Source organism: Arachis ipaensis, chromosome B05 (genome assembly GCF_000816755.2).
Source record: "Arachis ipaensis cultivar K30076 chromosome B05, Araip1.1, whole genome shotgun sequence".
Taxonomy (NCBI): domain Eukaryota; kingdom Viridiplantae; phylum Streptophyta; class Magnoliopsida; order Fabales; family Fabaceae; genus Arachis; species Arachis ipaensis.
Genome location: NC_029789.2, coordinates 82580341 through 82589906, shown reverse-complemented (window position 1 = coordinate 82589906; position 9566 = coordinate 82580341).

Below are 9566 nucleotides of genomic sequence, written 5' to 3'. Positions count from 1 at the left end.
TCCCCTAAGCTGGCACCCAGGCTAGCCTAACTCTATGATATGCCTATTCCCTCTAATCATGCTAACAAAAGTGAGGGAGACACTCTAATGTACTGAAGTTAGACTAGGCGTCTCAAAAAGTCTCCTCAGTCCTGGTCCAGAGTACCTCACGAAAAATCACCGGGCGAATGGTGATGCTCGCCTAGTGGCGCCTCGCCTGGCTCATCATCATCACTGTCAGAGGAGATAACTTTGAAGTTAGGATTTTCCTCTGGATCTTCTTTTTCCTCGTTCTCTTCTTCTGCCGGAGTGATAGCAGAGGAACCACTAGTGGCCACAGGAACTATAAAAGGATAGCTACCAAACAAAATACAGTCTGGAGAAGGAGGTGGCGCCTCCATGATCTGATCATACTCATGTCCCTGCTGCTCATCAAAGACAGGAGGCTCGATCGGCTCAGGTAAAGGATCAAGCTCAGGTGGCAACACAGGAACACCCCACTCATCAAGGACAAAAGGTGCAGGAGGTGCCTTATGGATAAGCTGGGCAGGTATAGGCTCATCAGGTAGAGGAGGTTCAGGTGGAGGAGGATAGTCAGGTGGAGGTGGCATCTGCTCCTCAGGATGAGGTATCCCAGGTCCGCCGGGGTGTAACCAAGATAAAGGAAAGTCATAGGGTGCATCATGATTAAAGTATGCTGTCCGAATAGGGTACTGGAAAGGTCTACCACGAACTACATAATTACGGATACGAGGTACCGCACAGTAGATGTAATACTCGCCACGCACCGGGTCCTCGTGGATGTACGGTGGATCAATCTCGTAGAATAGGACTCCCGTGTCCATCTGTAGAGGTGTAAGAGGTAAGAACTGGGGAGTTCTTAGTAAGGTCGGGGTTTACAGTTAAGTTCATTTATAATGTCCGTGGTCATAGAAGTATAAATAAATGTAGAGTAATATGTACATAACAGCAACATAAACTAACACATGAACAAGAGAGAAAATAGGAAATAAATGCACATTCACACATTAATATGCAATCACACAGTTATGCTCCAACAAACAAGGAATAGAACAAGAACACAAGAAGATTAGCAATAAATAATGCACAAACAAGTATGATGCATGTCTATCCCTACTGCAGGTAATGAGCTCATTTGTCGGTTTCGACCCACACCCGACGCAATCTGACCCTCCAAGTCAGATAAGGCCTTCCCAGAACTTAATCCCAGATTAAGTACCGCATACCCTCTACCAAGTACTCTCGACTTGCAGGGCTGGTATTTGCTCAAATCTCAATATACCGCAGGTATGCGAGTCAGGCCTCTACCAAGCATTCAGCTTGTAGGGCTGGTACTACTCTACCGCAGCCTGTCTGGGAAGCAACATCACAATACGGGCGTCCCCGCACAACATTCACAAACATTTCCCGAAAGCTCATAATTCACATATAACCATACTCTCCATCACTTAGCAATCATCATAAATCAAGCATTAGAACATCACAAAAAGCTCATTTTACAATTCTCCGTTTACTCTGTAAGGTCAGGTACACAACTATATCACTTTTAACTCCTTTTCTTTTTAACTTAAACACAGGTTTCAAAATCTTGTTTTTTTACCTCATATACCTCTATATCTTCTCTTATACCTCTTCTTAGGTGTTTAGTAAAGGAAATTAGAGAATTCTAGACTCAAAATCTGCCTTCCTGAGGCTTTCAGGGAAAACTGTCGTTTTATCAATATTTTATTATTATTAATAAAATATTATTATTATTAAAATAATATTATTAATAAAATAATATATTAATATTATATTATTAAAATAATAATATTTTATTTAACTTTCAAAAATTGCATTTTGACCCCCAGACTTCTTGGAAATTGCACTTTGGCCCCTATAACTTTTAATATTTGCACTTTAGCCCCTTAACTTTTGATTAATTAATTTTCAACCCCATACTTTTTAATAATTTCATTTTGACCCCAAAACTCCTTGAATACAAGTTTTCATGTTCTTCCAAAAACCAAAAACATTTTTCCAAAAGTTCATCAGATTTCCACTTGAATTTCAGCTAGTTTCTCAATCTTTTCGGAAACCGATTTGAACCCGATTTTTATCAAACCAAAGAGAAACTTTTCAGCCATCAAATACACATCAAATAAGCATCAAAAATCATGATTTTCATGGCTGGAATGTCATATTTTCCAGCAGCACCAACAGCCACTTCAAAACCATCATAAACATGATTTTCAAGCATTAAACAACAAGTTTCCATGATCAAACCCTCACACATGCACCCAAAATCAAATCTCAAGCAACAATATCTGGTTTAACACTTCAAGAACACAGCCAATCAGATTAATTTACCAAACCTTACCTCCTTTGCTGCTGTCCAAGATTGCACTAAAAACAAGCTTCCAGAAGCACTTTTATGCCTATTTTAACATCAAAAACAACTTTAGAATCTTATGAACCATGAAGGCTGAAGCTTCATGATGATGAAAAGAAGATTTTCCTCACCTTAAGGTAACTAGAAATCACTACTAATGGATAAACATTAAGTTACTTAGTGTAAATGACACTAGTAACTGGATAATCATAAGAATAAAAGATATATGATGAAGTATTAGTAGTGCTAAGTTCATCTAAGAATGCCGGTATTATCCGTTACCGGTAGATTTCAAGCTCAGTTATTATATTACTAAATATAGATCAACATTAATCACAGTAGAGAAGATAATAATATAATATTCTGAATAAAATAATAATATATGAATATTATATTAATATAATTTTTCTCCCGAAATTCGTGACCGGCTCGTCACATAGAGACTAACCACGGAAATCAGAATTTTGAAATTCGGGCCCGAAGTGGCTCAAAAACGCAACTCTTCATGACGTGCCTACTTAGATTAGGAGAGGTGTCCTGTGCAATCAAGCTGCTGACTCAGCAGCTTGATGACGCAGCACCTGTGCAGTGGAGGTGCTTATATGCATAGAAATTCCTAAAAATTCTGTAAAAATTCCGTTTGATCCCGAAAAAGCGCCGTTTCTTCGGGGCTAGGCCGTTACAATGCGTAAGCGTCACCCACGTGTACGCGTGACTGCTCGCGCGATTCAATCACAGTGGCAGCCCAACTCTCTGTTCAGACACTCTTTTATGCCGATTGGGAAGCCCACGCGTACGCGTCACTTACGCTTACGCGTGGATGGACTAATGTGCAAGTGACGCGTATGCCTGGGGCACGCATAAGCGTGGGGTGGTTCGTGCTCCAGGCACCCCTTCCGCGCATTTCCATCGAAACTCTCTGTTCGTTTTCTCTTTGTTGCGCAGTCACACACGACGCGTGCGCGTCGTAGACGCTTCCGCGTCGATTCCTCTCTTTTTTTCTTTTTTCTTTTTTTTAAATGCAAAATAAAAGTAAATATGCAGAACTGGAAATTAAAACTAACAAAAATAAAATTAAAACTTATAAAAAGGAGGATCATACCATGGTGGGTTGTCTCCCACTAAGCACTTTTAGTTATTGTCCTTAAGTTGGACATTTGGTGAGCTCTTTATCATGGTGGCTTGTGCTTGAACTCATCTTTGAACTTCCACCAACGCTTGGACTACCAATAAGCTTTAACATCTTCAAATAAATTCACCAAGCTGTGATGAAGTTCTCTACAAGCTTTGAGCTCCCAAAGTTGATCCTCTTGAATGCCCAGATCCCAAATCTTGTTTCCACACCCGTCTTCAAGTTGATCATGATGATTCCATCCAGGTGGTTTAGCCTTGGAATTCTCATTTAAGCACCCAAACATCCTCCTAGATTCAATCAATTGAGAATTATACTAACCCTTGCAATTAGGCCTTGAGCTTCCAACCATAACGAACATAGGATGTTATTGCCAACCGCTAACCATCTCCCTTTTACTCTTAAAACCACATATTGCTCTAAGTTGTCCATCCAATTCAAGCAGATCATATTAAAGTGGGAAGGTAGAGTTTAAGGATAAGAATTTTACCCACTTGAATGTTGTGTTGGATGGTAATGGCTTGGGGGGAGGTATCTCCAGTGGCGGCCTTGCCAATGTATGCTTCAATCTCTTGGGCTCCTCTTTGATGATCTCCACCTCTTGATAAGCTTCTGCAACATTAACCTCTTCCTCTAGTTCAATGAGAGAGGGTTCAATTGTAGGTAAAAACTCATTAATTATTGAACCCATCTCATGATCAACCTCCTCAAAGTCTTCAACCATGATATGCCTTGGAGGTTGTACACCCTCCTCAACATCAAATTCAAACGTCTTGGAAGGACGCTCTATGACTTGAGTTTCCCATGGAGGCTCCGCATCTATTAAGTCCTCAACCACTTCCTCTTCTTTGATAATTTCGGTTTTCTCTACTTGCTCTAGTACAAAATCCAACTCCTCCTTGATAACTTCCACCTCTTGGCAACTTTCTTCAATTCCCCCTAATTCTTCAACTACTCCTACATCTTCAAGGGTCTCTCCTACCTCCACTTTTTGGGCCTCCTCTTGTTTCTCTTGAAGTATGTATGCGTGAACCCGATCCATTACGTCCCTAAGACAATCCCTTCTCTCTTGTTCCATGTCAATAGCGTAATTAGGATCATGTTCCTCTTGGATTGATGGATATGGGTGAAAAGTAAGTACACCAGAGCTTAAGGGTTGACTATAGGGGGTAAAGGATGGATGCACACGAGATATAAGAGCTTGGAGAGTAGAGGTAAGACCGGTGAGAGCAGAGGTAAGTGTGGTTTGAAGCTCCTGTTGCCCTTGGCGAATAACACTAAAGGTATCATCTATGGGAGCTTGGGGTGGATAGGAGGGTTCATCTGTTGGGAGAAAAAGGCTCATAATACGGAGATGGTTCTTCTTGATAAGGGTATGGAGATGGTGAATTTTGAGGTGGTGGTTCTGGGTATGGTTCATATGGTTCGTGTGGTGGTTGGTGTGGTGGATAAGGGTTAGGGTCATATGGAGGTGAATGGTGGAAAGGGGCTTGTGAGTATAGTGGTTCAAAGCTATGTTGAGGAGGGGGTTCATAGGCATATGGTGGGACTTGTTGGTAACTACAAGGGGTCCACCATATCCATTGTCTTGGTATGCACCTTTGAATGTCTCTTGCTCATAGTAAGTTGGAGGCGGTTGTTGCCAAGAGGGTTGATCAAATCCTTGTGGCACCTCCCATCTCTGATTGTCCCAACCTTGATGCATGTTCTCATTATAGCTTCCATTCCCTACAACATAATTTGAACAAAACTCATAGCCAAAGGGGTGAGAATTCATAGTAGCAAGAGAAAATAAAAATAAAAACTAATAAGAAATAATGAAAATAAACTGCTAAAACTAGAAACACTAACAAAGAAACAAGAAAGCAATATTATTCACACTATTCACAATAACCAATAATAAGGCACACGTTTGCAATTCCCCGGCAACGGCGCCAAAAATTGATGGGAGAGAAATCGTCGGTAAAGAATTTCACAAAATAAGCGCGTTGTAAGTATAGATCTAAATCGACAATTAAACCTCAATAAAATTTAATTTGTTTGTCACTTAAGCAAACCCAATAAAAATAACCGAAGTATTAAACCTAGGGTCGTCTCTCAAGGAATTGCAGGGAGGTATGTTACTATTGGTTAGGAGATAGTATATTTTTAGGTTTTTGAAAGGTTGAACAAGGAATGTAAATGACAAGAAAATAAACTAATAATTAAGAAAAGTCTTAACAAGTATTGAGAATTGGAATTCCTATCCTCATTATCATCATCAATTATGATAGTAATTGTCCATTGCTCCCACTTAGTTAACCTCTAACTATGAAGGAAAGTCAAGTGGATAAATCAATTTGATTCCTCAAGTCCTAGTCAACTCTCAAGGAAATACTAGAGTTAGTGGAATTCAAATCAACTAGCAAGTCTCAAATACCAATCAATAAAAGACATTTGATAATTCAAGAGTCTCCAATTAATCAATCCAAGTTAAGAATGGGAAAATCTAACTTAAAACCCTCCCAAGCATTTTATTAAACACTTGGAAGGCACAACATAAAAGCATAGAAAACCAATAAGAGATAATAAAATCCAAACAACCAATTGAGAGCATCAATAACATAAATTGAAGAAAGCAATCATAAATATGAAATACCTTAAATTGCATTAAATAGAAAATCAAATCTAATATGAGAATTTATAACTAAATGGGGAAAATAAAGTAATCAACAAGGGAAATAGATAAACTAGATTGCTAGAATAATTAAAAGTAGAAGAGAAACTAAATTAAACTAAGATAGAATGCTGAAATTAAGAAGGAATAAAACTAAGAATCCTCAAACCTAGAGAGAGGAGAGAGCTTCTCTCTCTAGAAACTACATCTAAAACCTAAAATTATGTGAATCAAAGTTGTTTCCCTGATTCTCCCACTCTGCAGCTTCTATTCTATGTTTTTGGGCTTGGAAATGGGCCAAAAACAGCCCAGAAATTACCCCCAGTGATTTCTGATACATCCAGCACGTGAGAATAATGGATAAAATCCACTCAATTTAGCAAAAAATATACCACGAAATAGTGGTGCATCAAATCTCCCCACACTTAAATATTAGCATGTCCTCATGGTAAGCTCAAGGGAAGCTATAAAGGAGTGAAGAAGAATGATAAAACTTATGAAATGCAACCTATCTATATGAATGCAACTAAATGCAAAAATACTTCTACCTACTTAGTTAAAAGTAAACAAATTCTCCAAGACAAACATAAATCAGATTCCACTAATTCAAATCACACAATAAGAGACAAGTAAACCTGTAAGAAGATAGCTCATGAAAGCCGGGAACACAGAATCAAGCATTGAACCCTCACTGGAAGTGTATATGCACTCTAATCGCTCAAGTGTCTAGGGTTAATTCACTCTAATCTCCTCTAGTCCTGCTTTCTAAAACTTGTTCTTCATCTAACCAATCAACAAATATTTAATGTACAAATGCAAACATCATGAGGGCTTTTTAAGGTTGTAATGGGGCTAAGGTAATGGTGAGGATACATGTATGGCCAAGTGAGTTATACTTTGAATCTTTGAATAACCTAAATTCTCACCTAACACACACACATACTCTACATAATTCTAAAATCATGCCTAGCTACCCAAAATCTCACTTTTGTATATTTCACATACTCATACATCAATTTTTAATTCCATCACATGTGCATTGATCTTTTTATTGAACTTAGCATTGGGGTGGTGTTATCCCCTATTCATTTATTTCTTTTCTTTTCTCTTTTTTTTCTCTTTTTTATCATAAATAAAAACATAATATATCAATGCATATGGTTTTTCTGATTTCATATGAGTAAGCACCCAAATTTCCAGTATTTGTCAGTAAAAGCACAACACATTCTCATCAACCCAAGTTCCCATATTTCCCCATACTTAGTTGACACACACTTTATATCTTAAGCTAACCAAATATTCAAATGGGGTAATTAATTGTTTTTCGGCTTAAGACTAGTGATGTGGTAAAATACAGAACAAATGGGGGTTAAGAAGGCTCAACGTGGCAAACAAAGGTAAATGAAATGGTGGGCTATTTGGAATAAGTGAGCTAATAACAAATGATGGCCTCAATCATATGTGTGCATGAATATACATTAGACAAATTACATATAGAATGGAACAAACCCTAGAGTGCAATCATAGAGAAGAAAACACACAAGAATAAAAATTACGGTTAAATAATGTAACCATATAATTAAGCTCAAAATCTCACAGGTTGTGTGTTCTTAGCTATAAACCATGTTCCAAATTACAATCTTCAAACAAGTTTAACAAAAAATTTTAATTTAAATTAGTGAAATACTATAAAAAGGGTCTTAAAAAAGAACTTATCACTCCAACCAAGTAGTGGTAGAAGAACATGCACAAAATCAAACAAATATGCAATCAAACATGCAAATGCAACAACTAATTTAACAAGGAAAATTAAACATTGGTGTTGAAATAAGAAATAACTAACCCACGGAAGTCGGTATCGACCTCCCCATACTTAAAATTGCACCGTCCTTGGTGCATGCTAAGATGTGCAAGTGGACGGGCTGCTACAACTGATGCTTTTCTCCAAAGATTGTGCAGATGGACTTGTCTGTTGCCCTATTGAAACGTCTTCCAGTTCCCTTCATGGTGGCCATCCTGAAAGAAGAGAAAAGTGAAGAAAAGTAACCCAAAAACAAAGATAGAAAACAAATAAAATATGGTTGCGTTAATACCAAATAATGAGGGTCTCAATTACATGGTAGCTACAACAAGTAAGTGAGAAAAAAATAAAATCAAATGGCATATCAATAGCGCAAAAATTGCAACAATAGAGAACAGATAGTGGGTAATGAAAGACAATATAAATTCATGTCAATGCAAAAGGAAAATAGGTATCATAAAAGATTGGCATTGACAAATAAATAATATCACCCAATCAGAATAAAACAAGTCATGAAGCACCAGAATAATGCAAAAAATATTCCACAGTTGAGCAAGAAAATTCAGCACAGAAGAAAAAGTATCAAATTTAGAAAAGAAAATGAAAACATGCACAAAATTAAAATGCAATGAGTGGAAGTATGCAAATGCAATAAGGAAAATAGAATGAATGAGAATAAGGATGAGTGAAGAACTGAGGATTGATGGTTTAGAGGTTATAGAAACTCTCGTTGTAAGTATAGTTACTAAACCAAGCAATCAACCTTTCTTACAAAAGTTGTGGTTGTCACAAGTAACAAACCCCTTAAAATTGATAATCGAGTATTTAAACCTCGGGTCGTCTTCTCAAGGAACTGCAAGGAAGTATGTTCTTATTATTGGCTATAAAGGTTGTAATTGGGGTTTAGAAGGTGAGAGGCAAGTGATTTAAATGACAAGTGAAGTAGATGGCACTTAAAGTAAATAAATACTCTAAAGTAAACTTCTGGCAAGTTAAGAGAAATTGGAAGTCCAACTTAGTTATCTCTCTCAACAATAATGAAAGTTGAATCTAAATTCCACTTAGTTAACCTTTACTAAAGTAAAGGAAAGTCAAGGGACTAATTAGTTTGACCTTTGAATCCTATTTATTTCCTAAGAAAAAGTAGGGATTATTAAAGTTCAGTTCAATTAGCAGGATAACGATTATCAATTATGCTGAGTTTAATAATGTTGAGTTACTGATTTCTTAACCAAGACCAAAAGGGAAAAACTAAAATTGTTGGAAAAAAATATCCTTAGATAGAAAGCAATGGTAACACAAATTAAGGAGAAAGCAATCAATAACTGAAATACCTCAAATAATCATTAATTCAAATCATAACATGGAAAGGTTTCATAAGTCAAGTTGGCAACATTTATAGGTACGAATAAAAGCATTGAAGTAAATATTAAACCTGGATCGAGAGTCACTCTTACAAACTAAGAGAAGTCCTAAATCCTAATCCTAATCCTAAGAGAGAGAGGAGAGAACCTCTCTCAAACTAAATCTAAATCATGGAAAGTGAAAATTGGCGAGCTCCCCAATGAATGGATGTATTCCCCCACTTTATAGCCTCTAATCTGTG